This window comes from Eptatretus burgeri, chromosome 5 (genome assembly GCF_056783735.1).
Source record: "Eptatretus burgeri isolate ZD-2024b chromosome 5, Ebu_testis_v1, whole genome shotgun sequence".
NCBI lineage: Eukaryota > Metazoa > Chordata > Myxini > Myxiniformes > Myxinidae > Eptatretus > Eptatretus burgeri.
The window spans coordinates 53,546,620-53,563,301 of record NC_140965.1 but is presented as its reverse complement, the minus strand read 5'-3'; the positions used below and the strand labels follow the sequence as shown (position 1 = coordinate 53,563,301).

Sequence of the window (16,682 nt, the reverse complement as noted above, 5' to 3'; positions counted from 1 at the left end):
CCACCCAAGTGGCTTGTGTCCGGAGTCGACCTGCGGCGAGGTACGATCGCCCGGTTTACCATCCACGTGGGTACTTAGGTAGGTCGAGTTTGGCGAACAACCCTATCCTAAGCGGGTGGCCAATTGGCACGATCATGGTGAGGTCGAAAGGCCCACCCATGACTAGCTCCCGGTGTTGTTCCGAGAGGGTCATGACTGAATTGTCCACCCGGTGGGCGACGTGCCACGATCCGAGTTACGTTGCCGTCCGCACGCCGGCGGGCGCGAATTCGCAACAATATGCTAGTTTTGGCACCATTTTGAATGTGAAGTCTGCGACAAGCTTAAAAATTCCAGAAATGGGTTTATTGTGTCCAATTGCATGTACCTAAGTTTTTCACATATATTTTTAGCACTATTACTTGCTGATATAGGGCTGATTCTAAAATTATCAGTTTTGGTGGCCATTTTGAAAAATAAACATGTTCACATACTTGGATTTTTGGTGACTTTTAGTATGTCATTCTATAGCATACTTGGAGTGAAAAAACACTTGAATGGTTTCTATTGCAATTTGTGGTGGGTTTGGCGATATATTTTCATAGATTCCCTGGCCTACACAGACTGCAAACTGCTCATCATACCCGGCAATGCACATTTGCGAGTTTAGTGGTGCAAAGAGCACAGGCAATGGGCGACCGAGCAGTGGAGAAATGTGATATGGTCAGATGAATCATCCTTCACCATGTTCTCGACAAACAGACGAGTGCACGTGTGGCGCCAACCTAAATAACTCTGCAGCCCTGAATGCTTGGTTCCAACAGTGAAGGATTCTCGTGCTTTTGTCATGTTGTGTGGTGCATTATCATGGCAAGGTTTGGATGCAGTTATTCCCTTAAAAGGAAATGCCAGTGCCAATCACAGCTTAATTGTCCTGAGTGATCATCTTTACCTCATGTTGCAGAATTCTTTTACTGCTGGGAGGGGGGTCTTGGACTGCTATAAATGATGTTAATTTCACAATATATTATATTCAACTTCATTTAAATTGTAAACCTCAAAACATAGTTCCCTCACCAAAAGTAAGAAACTTAACATGAAAGCAATTGAATGATTTCCCGACCGCACAGATGAGCTGGGCACCGTTCGTCCTCAAAGTTTAGATCCTTTCAGCCCAGTACCTCTCCAAATCACCTCAGCAGATTACCGACATCAGTCGATCCACAACCTCAGTTGCATCCAAGCAGTCAACTCACAGTTTTCACAAATACATCAGAATCAAATAAATACATCAAAAGTGTAATGGATTTTTACACCAAAATACTATGACAAACACACATTTATTTATTAAATATTGCGTCCAAAACATTTCCTCAGCTAGCATAATATCGCAGAGGTACACACACTCACCTCTGAGATCTCGAGACGGGGTTTCAATCACGAGCAAGTTATAAACTGTTATTCTGGTGTTTCACATACAGGATTATACATCAATGTGTGCGTCGTCCATCAGAAGGATATTAAGCCAGAGGTCCTGTTTGCCAGCACTGTCGCCATTGGTGGATCTGTCTTTCCTGAAGAGTAGGTGAGTTCTTGCATGTACCCTGAACAAATTCCAAATTCCTGCACAATGGAGTAAAGTATCCTGCATTCAAGTGGTGGGGCAGAACCATTGCTCTGTAGAGTCTGGAATGACGATGATGACGATAACGAGCATAATCTCAAGTTTTTTTTAGAAGACTCGTCAACATAATATTATGCAGTAGTTGGCTGAAAACAGAGAAGTTGTACTCTTATACGTCTTACATTTGAGTTCCTGGTGTTTTGGTATACAAGGTGAAGTGGTTTGAACCATTTTTCAGATCCATGTATTAAGAGCAATAAAACTGGTGACGGATCTTAGCCATTAAAATTTGGATTAATATTTGTCCATGAAACACTTTTGCATTCATTGCCAACAAACATCAAGAACATGACACAAAAACATTACATCAGGGCAGCACGTGCTGGGAAGTTGTTTAAAAACAAGATGTTAACAATAAAGACTGCATTAAAGTTTAAACTGTTAACAAAACTGTTTGCATTAAAAAAAAAAATCCAAAATGATGGAAGAACAGGAACTAAAAGAGGCAAAGAACAAGGAGTATTAAAATGAGGAAGAGCAGCAAAACTAGGAAAACAGGATGAAGATTTAACAGTTGCAACGACTTCATAAACAATTCGTAAATGGCCACCGACACAGCACGCAACCACCCCAATTTGCCAGATGGCAGACCATGTTCCATTCGTGGGAATTACAGAATGACGCGATTAGCCTTGAAAGTCTCATCACGTCCGGAAAATTTATTCTGGACGACTTAACACAAACTCAGAGACATTAAATAAAACGATCTGTATCATCGTGATATGTATTCCCAAAGCTGAAATATTGGTTGGTCATTTAACCTTCTTGTCTGGGTGATCGTGCACTCATCACAATTGTCGACATCAATCGGTTTAAATAAAGGGGCAAGGAGGGGTTATATGAAAGTTCAGCTTGGACAAGGTGAGCGAAACGGTTACAGAACTGCCATTTTGATAACCCAGGGTTATACTCCACGAAAGCATTTCCTTTAGGGCTGAGGAAGTCCATTGATCATGGATGAAACATCACTCGAGACCAAAGCTAAACTCGGTTCAGTGTTTAGTATGTCCACCCATTGCCTTCTAATGTGTCCACATGGCTAAGTTGAAGTAACTTGTCCATGCTAATGCCAATAGTTTTGCTCCATCGTGGGGAATCAGATAGAGGGCCAGGGGCCAGGGCTTGATGTTCAAATGAAAATAGTTGATTTGGGCCAGACAGCAGAGAGCAACCTTTGAGAAGATGCGGTGGTGGATACTTTACAAAAGAAAATGCTGAACACAGAGATCTACGTTACAACTGCTTTAATTAGTTTAATGTAAACGCTTCAATTATACAGTCGCCTCTGTACAATCTAGGCCACTCATCAAGTACAGGCATGGTGTGTACATGGCAAATGACATGCTGATTAAGATTCGCACATCAATGGGCCACAAATTTGTGGTACCACAACTAATAAAAGGTTGGGGGGTGTGTGTGTGTGTGTGTGTGTGTGTGTGTGTGTGTGTGTGTGTGTGTGTGTGTGTGTGTGTGTGTGTGTGTGTGTGTGTGTGTGTGTGTGTGTGTGTGTGTGTGTGTGTGTGTGTGTGTGTGTGTGTGTGTGTCGCCATCGACAATAAATAACATTTTGATCCAGAGGTGAGTGGGGTAGTCGGGCTGGTTGGTGGATGTGTCATAATTCAGGTACAACGTGTATGATTTAATCCAACATCATAAAATGCAATGTTTGATGGAAGTTGTAACTATGTGATAATACATTAAATCCTCAAGCGAGTAAAGTTTAAATTGTGATGTTGACTGGCTGTGTGGATGTAACTGAGGTTGTGGATCGACTGGTGGAGGTAATCTACTGATGTGGATCCACTGATTGGAGAAGTTCTGTGCTGAAAGGGTCAAAACCTCGAGGAAGAATGGTGCCCAGCTGATGGTCCATGCGGTTGGGAAACCATTCAATTGCTTGCAGGTTAATGTTCTTACTTGAGGTAAAGGAGCTATGTTTTGAGGTTTACAATTTAAACGAAGTTAAATATAGGATGTTTTGAAATGAACATCATTTACAGCAATCCTTTGAAATTATATTATATTTTAGGAATAACCGAGATTGTACAATTAAGTGCATGTGCACCTGTAGATCCCAGCTTGCAGTTTGTGCTCACATGGTTTATAGGACTTTCCTGCTTGTATTAAGAACATGTGGGTAGGGATAAGATGCCTGTTGGTGCATTGATGGAGTGACAATGATGTTCATAATTAGTGGATGGTTAGACCAAGTGTGTTTCATGTTCCTCCATGTTGTGGAAACAGGCAGTGCTAGATAAGTGAGGATGTGCTCAGAATGCAGTTCTTGCATTTTCAAAATCGGACGGGCTGATAAATCGGCCTCGTCATGTGGGGTGAGGGGGCTGATTTTTGCCGACGGGGCTGATTTAAAAATTGCTTCAAAATCTTGTGAATTAGTTTTTGTAAATTGTTTTAACATGTGGTCCAAATTGACCAATGTCCGTACAAACTGAATTGCCAAAGAATCTGAATAAATTGAGCCTCGTCCTTACTATGTAATTTCAAAATGTACCTTAAACGGCCCTTCTTGGGGCCAAACACAAAGTTCTGAGAAACAGAACTCTCTGCTCAAGTACAGTACTTTCCCACAATCCTTTTCATTAAAAAGTATTAGAACTAAGTTGTCTTTGTTGTTGTGGATTATTACCTGTAATGACAAATGTTCTGACAATTTGCATGAATGATGTGCCGGTACAATACATTACATGTATGCCATTGAACTGGGACCATTCAAGTATTACGTACACAAGTCCAACCCATTTCTCCCCCTGGACTAGCCCACTGTGTTCAACATATACATGGGGATAAATCTTGACTTTTCACTGCCATTACCTTGTCATGTAGGTTGTACTTGAATGTCCACACCTGGATCCACCAGTAACATCGTAATAATGTCAAAATATTTATTCTCGTAACAAATTTAAAACTTTATTTGCTGCAAAGCTTAATGACCAAAAAAAAAAATCTGAACAGTCGCAAATTTAATGAGTTTATTGATGCATTTCTGTCTCAACAAAACTAATTTATCTGCAAGTATCTCTCTCCAGTCCAATAACATAACAGATACATGTGTTCAGTACATTCTGCCAAATACTAATTAACTTTAGTAGGTTTAGTATTGATGTAAATCTTCAGGCAGAAACCCCCAAAACTCACTATCATCAGACTCATCAGATAATTGTGAAAGACATTCATCCCCTGAGCTACCTGAAGATAAGTCCAACACAACAGTATTCTTATCATCTGTGGAGATGGCTTCAACCATGTCATTGTCCGTTTCTCATGTCCAAAAGGAGACCAATGGTGTTGAACAAAGGTGTTTTGTTTTGCCATACAGGCAATCGTCGGGTTTTTTTTTTTGTTTGTTTGTTTGTTTTTCACAGCTTAATTTTACGGGGCCGATAAAAGACCCCCTGAAAATCGACCACCAGGTCGATCACGGGGGCGAGGCCAATCGGCCCCGTCAAAATGCAAGCCATGAGAATGGAAAGGCACATGGACTGAGAATGACCATCACACATCCGCAAAGTCGGGGAAGGGCGGAGCCTATTTGGCATGCAGGCTTCTCACTGGCTGGAAGGACAGTGGGCTTGGATTGTGCACAGTCACCTGTGTTGGGAGGCGACGCTTGGCTGGCTCAATTTTGCCGAGAAACTGCCCCACCATTTAAACGAACCGATAAAGTCCAAGAGGTGGGGGAGGGATGGAAGAAATACTCGTCTGCCTGGAACAATACGTGCAAAAGACGATTCCGTTGGAGCTCAGCTACAACTGTTCCAAGCTCACCCCTGTGGAGTTCTCCGGCCCGCTCGGCCCCTTGGCTCTCTTGCATCTGTTCCTTGCTATGGCCTGCTGCCCGCCAGCATCTGCCAATGCAAAGCCCCCGTGTGTGTGTGGGTGGGTGTGTGACCTTAACTTGGGGGGAGGAGACTAAATGAGCCCCTAAGAACCATACCGGGCCATCCTGGTGTAAGGGAAAAAAAAGGAAAATGGTTAGACCAAGTGTGTTTTTTTTTTACGAAAAAGGGACTCAAAGTTCTCAGTCTCCTGTGTCACAATGAGCTAATGACAATAAAAAAAATACCTAAGGATAAATAACGAGAAGTAATGCAGAATTTTATCTATACATGATTTAAGCAGGAATCACATGTCCCACATGGAATCATGGGGAAAATGTGGGATGGCCCATTCAGGCTCTGGCAAGTCAGATGCATATTAACAGAGCCAGAGAGGTTTTTTTGCTTATATCCTTATCATAATATATTGTGATGGGTTGGCCCATTTTGGCCCTGAAAGGTATCAGTTTTGTGCACCTGAAGACGTTCACAATTCAATTTCACAAAAAAGGTGGGATGGCCTGGTATGGTTCTTAGGGGCTCAAATATTGTTGATAGTGATTATTGTGGGCTGGCAAGATAGCTAGGTATGCACAAACTTGCCTCAGAGCTGTCTTTCCTCAGTTCAAATCTCAGCCCAATTATAAACTGTCATCCTGGTTTCACAGGCAGGGTGATTCATCGATGTGTGTGTTTATCCCTCAGGTATGTATGTAGACAAAGTATGTATATTGTTAGTATATACAGAAGCTAAATGGAAACTTCCGGCTTAGTTGAAGTCTGTGAAAGCCACAGAAACACCCACTGCTAAATGCAGTGTCAGTCAGTCTACACCTGGACCTTTTTGATAATGCCAGGGAATGCCACCCCAAACCCACTTGGGATAATCAATCCACAGAAATTTATTTATGTAGATTTCTCCCAAAAGTTGAGCGAGAAAGTCATCCTGTGAGGAATTATGTCCAGAAAGCACCGCTTAACCAGGGCATGGGGATGTGCGCGCACATACACATGCAAAAACACACACACACACACACACACACACACACACACACACACACACACACACACACACACACACACACACACACACACACACACACACCTTTATGTTTGATGTGGGCATACTTATGCCAGAACATTATAATGCACAATCCTGTAGTTTACATAATACTCATGGAAATTATGTCAGAGTTTTACTTTCAAGCCATTTCGCAGGAATTATAATTCGCGATATGTGTGTCGCATGCACATTAAACTCTGAGTAGCGTGCGTGGATCGTGAAACCACACCATAATTAGAGGGAATGTAAATTAAGACTGCGCCGCAGTCTACCACTATGCCACCACAGCCAGTGCAGATGCTAATCCGCAAAGATAAAACAATACACATGCTAAGTGCAAAACGCAACATAACTAGGACGACCAGCTTTGAGCCAAGATTGCCCGTGAAGACTAATGTAGCACGTGCCGCCAGAAAATTCCAAACGCAGCTGGAGCCCATGGTCAGAAGTACAAAGAAAGACAATCCACAGAAGACAATCCAGTCCTTGCTGAAAAAGCTGAGAGGTCCTCTCTTGCTTTTTGGTGTAAAATAGGACGACATAGTGTAAATGCTGGATTAAAAAAGTCCGGCTCAATAATGCAGTATTGTTACGGCGGTTGCTGAATAAATATTCCTGAAGCATGACAAGACCAAACTGCCAGAAGAACAGACCGCCGAGGCTTGGCACAAATCCTTGCTGACTCACTTGGGGTTTGTCGAGAGGAAAGGGACAAATAATTTAAAGAAGCTACCACAGGATTTCCCACACATCCAAGCAGAGTTTGTGAAGCGTGTCACTGACGTCGTAAATACCGAATGACCTTATTTTCAACTGGGACAAGTAAGAAATCTGCATGGTTCCCAATGAAGATTGGACTATGGAGAAGAGGGGGGTCCAGCCAAGTTACCGGATCCGGCATCAAGGCCAAACGCCAACTTAATGCCGTCTTGCTGACAGGCTCGAAAGCTGGAACTATGCTACCACCAGTTGATTTACATTGGGAAAACCGACTGATGTCACCTGAAGATCAACTTCACTGCTGGCTGGGTTGTGACCCATACCGAGTCACCCACACCATACGGAGTGGGTGGGGGGCACCCACAAATCCATGGTGCATTACGTCGACAAGATCATGATCCCATCCACCAAGAAGACCAGAAAAGCCTTGAAAATATACCCAACACAGAATTGCCTTACCATCTTCGACAAATTTAAGGCACACCAGGGAGAAAATATGATCGTCAAGTTGAGAAAAAAAATTTGGGACCATCGGGCCTGAAGCTTATCTGGATCCTGGCCTCATGTTGGAACCCAAATTTGGTAGCATTCTGACTGGTGGGTCTCGAGAAGAAGATTTTTGAAGGAATTAATGCAATTTTCCCAAAAGTTCACCAAGTCGGCCATTTGGACACTTCTGGTCATGTGATCGGCGTGACCATTTTTCTTTTCTTTGCGTACAATATCGAGGCTCGAATAAGAGCTAACACACAACGTATAACAGATGGAGCAGGAGACAAGAGGGTGGGAGAAGGAAGCACAAAACAGTGGGGAACAAACACATGAAATCTGAGGAAGGGAGAGGGATGGGGTGGGGTACACAGTATAAACAAGATGGACACCACAGGGACTTTCAGGAAAGAAAGCAGGGAAGTGAAGAGTGAAGAAGCTGCTGTTTGCTGATATGAGGGATGGCAGATGGTGCAGCAAAGGGGGAGTCATCAGCAAAGAGATAAGGAGGATTTTCCAGAGAGTCGGAGAGATCATTTATAAAAACCAGAAAAGGCACTCGGCCCAGAACACTGCCTTGAGGAACTCCAGTATGGACAGGAAGAGGGGATGAGAGAATTCCATTCAACGGCCACACGTTGACTGTGACAGGAGAGAAAGTCTGCGAGCCATGAGTGAAGATTGCCATGGATACCATAGGAAGAGAGTTTGGTGATCAGGGCAGGGTGCCAGACCGTATCAAAAGCACGCGATATGTCTTGGGAGATGGCTCTGATCTCATGTCTGGCAGTGAGGACTTCCATCCATTGTTGGGAGAGCAGAAGCAGCATATCCAGGGTAGAGTGACCTGGGCTGAATCCAAATTGATCGGAAATCAAGCCATTAGAGAAGAGGAAGGGTTTGATGTCGGAAGCGATGATGGATTCCAAGACCTTGCTGATGATTGGGAGCAGACTGATTGGTCTGCAGTTGCTGGGATCTGTTTTTGGATCTCTTTTATGCAGAGCCATAATGCTTGCCGATTTCTATGCAGATGGCAGATGACCTTGAGTAAATGCGAGGGTGAACAGAACAGAGAGCGGGTGAGCAAGAGCAGCAGAGTATGTTTTTAGGACAAGAGGGATGATGCCGTCTGGACCGGTTGCAGAATCAAGAGTCGAGGTTTGACAGCAAGCTCTCCACCTTATCAGAAGAAAAGGACACAGAGTCCAGCAACAGCTGGGTGCGACTGGTTAAGGTGGGTTCAGAAAGCGATGGGTTTGGGATAAGATGTACAAGCAAACACAGAGTTTTGGCATTCATCCTTTTGACGTGCAGTGTTAGCTGTGCAGCCATTTGAGGTAAGGGAGGGGGTGGAGAGGGAACATACATCAGAAACAGCCTGAGCCAGACACCACTAGTATTTGGAGGAGGGAAACCGGTTTAAGAGTTCCGACGAGATTGGAACGATGTAGTTTCCTGGCTCTCTTGAGGGTAGACGCACACCTGTTCCGAGTCTTGTAGAAAGAAATTTAACCTTCACAATTTAACATCCCGACCCTGGCCTAATGTTGTGACCGAAATTTGGTAGCATTCTGACCAGTGTCTGGAGATGATTTTTGAAGGAATTTCTGCGACCACCATTTTGACACACTTCCGGTCAAGTGGTCAGCATGGCCTCCACAATTTAGAATCAGAACCCGATCCTCATGTTGTATCTCAAATTTGGCAGCATTCTGACTGGTGGGTTTGGAAAAGAAGATTTTTGAAGAAATTTACTAAGTTGGCCATTTTGACCAACTTAAAGTCAAGTGACCAGAACGAGCGTTAAAATCCCCATTACCAATCAGAAGGGAACGTTGCTGCCCAATTTTAGCCGGATTGGCCCAGTGGTTTGGCCAGAGAATTCAAAACAGGAGATGGACGGACAGAGCACGATGACAACACCTTTTCTGGAATTCCCATTCCAGATAAGCCAATAATATTCTGGCCGTGTTTTTCTTGCCTGCTGAACCGATAGGCTCCAGCCGTTTGATATGTCTGTGAACAAGGAATACAAGGATGACCTGAAGAGGTGCTTCAATTCTCGATATGCCAGTCAAGGGACATCTTAATTAGAAGACGTGACTGGGGAGGGAAAATCAACAGGTTGCCGTCGACAGACCACCATTTTGGGGCCCATCCATGCCCGCTGGATGATAAAATGCCTTGAGGAAATCGGAAAGCGATGTTAACTCATCAAAACTGGTTTTGTGAAGGCTGGTCTTTGAATCTCACTGAAAGTCTTGTAACCAACAGTTAATTATGGCAGACCTTTGACTTTGAATTTAACAAATAGACGATAGCATAGAACTATAGACTTCAGGAGTACTTGTGATGAGAGAATGTTCTCTTGTTGCTCATATTTAAATGCATATTCTGTTTCAAATAAATAAGTTTATAACTGTAGATATGTTTTGTTATTATAATTTGTGAAAAATAAAAAATAAATATAAAAACAGAAATCAATTACGCACGAATATCATGTAAACTATAGTAAATTTAATCATTATAAATACACCATGGTGACAGGCCAAGCAAATTCAGTGCTGGTCTGCCAACCTGAATCCTAATTTGATGACATATTGATCTGTTGTGATGGAAAAAAATAAATAAATAAAGGATGCTACATCAGGAAAGACCATATTTTGGAATGGTCACCAAACCGACTGAAAAGCTTGAATTGGCATGGATATCATAAATAAATTGGCATGAATGGAAAGGTTTTATACAAATATAGGCGAAGAGCAAGAAAACGTATAAATATACGAGGGGCAGTCAATAAGTAACCTTAAAATGGCGATATAAATTTGAGAATGTAATGTGTGCAATTGTCGATGACATATGTTATATCTATGGGTAAGAGTCATGTTTTGCCTGTTTTAGATCTGGCAACATTGAGCATATGACATCAGTAGAGCAGTTCCAGGATGGCAGGTCCCTATAATCATGCACCATGGAGGAGCAACGTTCTGTCATCCGTTTCTTGGGAAGTGAGTGGGTGAATCCCAGTGAAATCCATCGCAGAATAAAGATGCAATGTGGTGACGTGTGTTTATCACTGCAGCAGGTGTACGACTGGGACAGGAAGTTTAAAAGTGGAGTGTACAGTGTGGCAGACGCTGCTCGCTCGGGCCGACCTCACACAGCCAATACACCAGAAATGGTTGCAGCAGTTGAGTGCCTGCTTAGAGAAAATAATCACATTATGCTGTATGAAGTGGTCTCTGAATTGAACATGAGCCATGGTTCAGCACACCATATCATTCACAACATGCTGGGGTTCCACAAAGTGGGTACCGAGGCAACTCACACCCGAACTGAAAGAACGGCGAGTGGACGCATGTGAAAAACTTCTGTGACGTTACGAAACAGAAGGCGAGGCTTTCTTACCCCACGTGATGACTGGGGATGAAAGCTGGGTCCACCATTTTCAGCCAGAAACGAAGAGAGCAAGCAAAGAGTGGCACCATTCAACTTCACCAAAGCCCAAAAAATTGCACACACAGCTGTCCGCTGAAAAAGTGATGCTGACGCTCTTCTGGGATAGCCGAGGCCCACTTGTAGAGCATTACATGCCCTGAGTGACCACAGTCACCAGTGCATAATACTGCGACCACCTTAGAAATCATCTGAAACCAGCAATTGGATCAAAATGTCGTGGACTACTCACTTCCGGTGTTTTGCTGCAGCATGACAATGCTCGGCCCGACACTGGCTACGCTACAGGAAGTATGTATTGCTGTAATGCCTCTCCAGTACAGGAATACTGCCCATACTGCCCAAGAGGCGGTAGTAGATGATAAATGGGGTTTCTGGGACGCCCATTCAAATGAATGGGGAAAAAGGGAAACACTTTCTGACTCAAGCCCCAAAAGCCCAAAATGGGAGACTGATTTTCTCCCCACCTATCCCCTTCCCTCCCATACAACCAAATGTAAAATTGAGACTCATTTCCTCCCCTTCCCATACAAACAAATGTAAAATTGAGACGATGAAAGATTGAGACTTACTGATTAAAGCACTTCTCCCCCCCCCCCAACATAATCACAGTCCTTTTATATTTTCATTCCACTCAAAGAGCGAACCAACGAATATTTGCCCATGTTTTACTTTCAGGAATAACTTACTTTTCTTATAACATTCATTTCCTTCAAGTATATTCACTTTATCTCTTCAAGCACGAAAGAAAGGGAGGTAAACTATCCCTTCTTTGGTTCTGTAAAATGGGGAAGTGCCTTTAAGAGCACAGTCGTGCTGTAAAAATGAGGAAGTATTCTGTGCCTATGTCTCTCATGGTGATATGTTAAATCATCAGAACACTAACAGAACAAAGTTTAGCTAAAAGCAAGCAAAAACAGCTTTTAAACGTAAGTTTTCTCAAAATCATTCAAAGCAAGCCGTTTCATTTTCGTGTTAAAATGAGTCAGTCTGGAGTCAGCCAAGCTGCCTCGCCCAAACCAAGCCAAAAAAATTCCGAAGTCATTTCCTACGTGGGACACACCCTGAAAACCCCATTGTTGTGTAATCTCCCATTAGGTCATCAACAGGAGGCTATTTAAACCAACTTGTGTGCTGAGTGCGTTTTGTTTCGAATATGGAGTGCTCAGATTATTACTACAACCTTGCAGATGAATCGTTTTCACAAGATGAAAGATGAGATCCTTGTTTTAGATATTCATTATTTTATACAGAATTAAATCACTATACAACCAATAATTATTGTGTGTCTTTTTCTAACAGGTTGTCCCCAATAAGAACATCGTTGATAACTGATCTAGAACAAGAGGCCTTTGAATTACATGATGAGTGGCTAAAAATGAATGACTTCCTTGAAGACATTCAATTGTTCAGAAGAGAATTGAATGACATTTTTGTTGGTTGGCAAGAAATTCTCTCATGTCCTCTGACCTTGAATGAGTCGAGTCAAAGGTGAGAAATTATCCCTCTGTCTCTCTCCCTCTGTCTTTATCTCTGCGTGTGTGTGTGTGTGTGTGTGTGTGTGTGTGTGTGTGTGTGTGTGTGTGTGTGTGTGTGTGTGTGTGTGTGTGTGTGTGTGTGTGTGTGTATATATGAATATGGGTGTATGTGTGCGTGTGTGTGTATGTATGTGTGTATGTGTGTATGTGTGTATATGAATATGGGTGTATGTGTGCGTGTGTGTGTGCGTGCGTGTGCGTGTGCGTGTGCGTGTCTGACTCATTATTATTTTATCATTATTATTATTTTTAGTTTAAACACCTGTCTCGATAAACCAAACACACAACTTAATCTTCTGGAGGAATCTGACACAACACTATCTTCTGGAGGTAAATGTGATATTTATTATTTTATCAATATCATAATATAATCATCTTTATATACCCTAATTGTTCTTCACTCTGTTTTGAACAGAATATGTTGATCGAGTTTCAAAACCAAAACAAACCATCACACTGCTGCGAAAGAAGATTTTGTTCAATGTCATTATTTTTGTTTAATTATAAATGCTTTCCTTATAATTACCTGATTTTGAATTACAAGAGAAGAATAAAGGAGGTAAAGGGGAGGGGTTGGGGGAGGGTTAGGGTTGGGGGGGGGTTAGGGTTTGGGGGTAGGTGCGCTCCCCCAACGACCCACCACCCCCCTCATCCCTCTCCCTCCCCGTGTGTGTGTGGGGAAGGGTGGGGGGGTGGGATGAGGGGTGGGGCTTGTGTGGGTGGGTGGGGCTTGTGTGGGTGGGTGGAGCTTGTGTGGGTGGGTGGAGCTTGTGTGGTTGGAGTTTGCGTGGATGTGGCTTATGTGGGAGGGGCTTGTGTGGGTGGAGCTTGCGTGGATGTGGCTTGTGTGGGGTCGATGTCAGGTCGATGTCAGGCTTTGTTTTGGATAAAGCGCACTGAACATCATGTTCAACATCCAGTAGGGATCTTTGTTTTGTTTTTAGAATAACGACTGATGAGAACCCAGCTTCACACAGCCATGTAGATGGGAATACTATGAGCGAATGAACAGCCAGGGCAGCAAGCTGAGGGTAAGACCCCAACATTCAACACCAGAAGTCCGCAAGATTCATCTCGTCAAACTGATCTCGGGCTGTGGAGTCGTTCTAGAGATCAATCAAGCTTTCCTGCAGTCCTGTTCCAGGTGGAAAATCCAATGCATTCATGCGAAATGGGTTGCGAATCATTTTCAGATCCAGTTCCTTGAGATCTGGAAAATAGGAATTTAATTCCTCATCCAAATAAGTGAGGTGATCTTTTACCAGTTGTATGAACTCCCTTGGGGGATTCTTTTCACGCTTCTGAAGAATATCGGCCGTGCAAGAAAACATAACCACCACTCCCGCTTTGACATTCGTCTTCCACAGAGGGAGTTTTTCCTGAAATCCCTTGACCTTGTCTATGAAGTCAATGATAGTCGCGCCAGTCCCCTGAAGAGACTGGTTCAGGGCGTTAAACTGAGAGAAAATGTCGACCAAATAAGCCAGGTGCAATGCCCAGTCGGGGTCGTTCAAAGCAGCGACGAAATCGACAGTCTGATTTTTTCCATCGTTTTCGAAGAATTCACGAAGCTCAGCTCGCAGTTCAAACACGCGCTCCGCCATATTTCCACGGGATAACAATCTCACCTCAATGTGGAATAAGAGAACTTTAAGGTCGGAGTAAAATCCTCGCAAAGTTTCTTGAAAAGTCACGAATTGAGAGCCTGGGATTTCACATCGTTCAGAATTTTGATCATGGTTGAGAGAACGTCAGTCAATGGCTTGGGGAGCGCCTTGGCTGCGAGTGGGTGGCGGTGGATCGTACAGTGGAGGCCGCGCACTTCAGGAGCAACTGCCTTCACAAGCGTTTGGAAACCTGATCTGCACCCCAACATAGCTGGAGCACCATCTGTAGTACAGCCTTTCAGATCAACCCATGACAGCCCAACTTGATCAAAGACAGAAGACACCTCTTCGAAAAAGTCCATTGCTTTCGTTGTGGTTTTAAGCGGGCGGCAAAATAGTATTTCATCCTTGAACTTGGCTTCATGCATGTACCGAACGAACGCTAACAGTTGGGCACAATTTGCCACTTAAGGTGACTCATCCAATTGCATAGAAAATCCGCATGGAGATGCCTTGATTTCTGCCACCACCTGGTCACGAATATTGGTTGACATTTCTTCAATGCGCCTCTGAACTGTGTTGTTTGAAAACGAAAGAGAATTGAGCTTCTTGGCGCTTTGTTCTCCCAGCATGAGATGTACGATATCCTTTGTGGCGGGAAGGATGAGGCTTTCACCGAAGGTGTGAGGTTTTTTTCTGTTCTGCAATTCACAGTGCAACTAAGTAGGATGCCTTTACGGCTGCCGTGGACTGCTGTTGAAAACTGCAGCTGCCGTCAAAGCATGCTCTTTTCATGGCATTTTCCTTCCGACGAAAAATATCATGGTCCTTGTCGCTGTGTTCAGGATGAACAGAATCAAAATGGCACTTCAATAGACTTGGCTTCAGAGATAGATTGCCGAGAACTTTTCCACAAATCACACACTGTGAAGCTTCTAATTCACCTTTTTGGATGGAAGTGAAGCCTAACGAGATAACTCTCCAAATATTTTCGCATCGACATGATGCTGGTGAACGATAACGGTAACAACAAGCAATGATGACAGTGTGGCGTGTGGAGACAAAACGAATAATAAGACGTGTGCACAATGGCCGATAACAAACAGCTGTCAGTGTACAGCCGCTTTCGATATAAATTTAATTATTATGCACAAGCTGCATGAGAGAGAAGTAAAATAAAAACTGCGTTTATTAAAAAAAAAAAACACGCTACCGCGTACCATGCCGCGTCCCACCGAGAAAGTCCAAATGTACGACCTTTTGTACGCGTGCCACAGGTTGGGAACCCCTGGGTTAAAGCACACTTGTACCCCTTATCATAATTGAGTTCAATTAAATCAGCAGACCCGATATAATCAACTTCCTTGGAATAAACCTTCCTTCTATGAAACTTTGTGATTATTGGTTTAAGTAATTCATCAGCTAATTGCTCTTCAATCTTAATGACATCATTAGAGCCTATAAGTTTTTTGAATTTCCAAGCGCAAGTTTCAATTTAGCACTGATCATCTTCTTCACGATGAACCGATCAACTTTTTCTCTCAAGGTTGGATTTTGTATCAGAGACAAATTATACAACATTTCTCTATCGGCTTCATGTTTTTCTTCCAACATTGTGCTATTTCCATAATCAATATCGTGCCTCATGCACACTTCATCAACCCTATTGATAGGTTTGTTCCACGGTTTAGGATTGTCAGCCTCATCTAATCTTTTATTCAAGTTTGTTCCTGGACCACAGAAAGAATACCCTGGTAGATGTAATTCCCCTGGTATTCCAGTTGTTGTAAATTTACTTCCTGATAAAGACTTTTTGTACATCTCCCCCTTGTTTGTGTTTGGTGATGAATTCACTCTTTTTTGAGCCACACACCAAACACATACCTTTTTGTATAACCCTATTATTTTTACTTTTCACATATGAGATATTTTTATAATTGGTTTTCTTTTTACATTTCAGACAATAACTCATTTATTTATGTGAAAAATTCCTAGTGTGCGAAAACCTTTTGTTTCCAACATGCACATTTGAATCTTAATTTTTAAAACATAAAGAATCCTAAGAAATGTCTTCACTCGCTCCTCAATTTATTTAAGAAAAAAATGTAAAACTTTAATCAAAGTCAATTACACCAACATCATCAATAATTTAATCTTTTCCTTCTTTCTCTTCTTCATCTCCACTTTCTCGTTTAAATCTTCCCCATGAAACCGATATTAATAGTCTTGACGCATATATTTCTAATAGACTTGCCAATTCTTTGTTTTCCTCCTCGGTGCGTTGAGATTTATTCATTTTCTGTATTT

General features: G+C 42.7%; 1 protein-coding gene across 2 annotated transcripts in view; it reads right to left on the bottom strand.

Annotated features, from left to right (window-relative positions):
- LOC147026445 (protein argonaute-2-like) overlaps positions 1 to 16,682 on the bottom strand; it is a 222,418-nt gene that overhangs the window by 105,772 nt on the left and 99,964 nt on the right. The window lies entirely within an intron of this gene.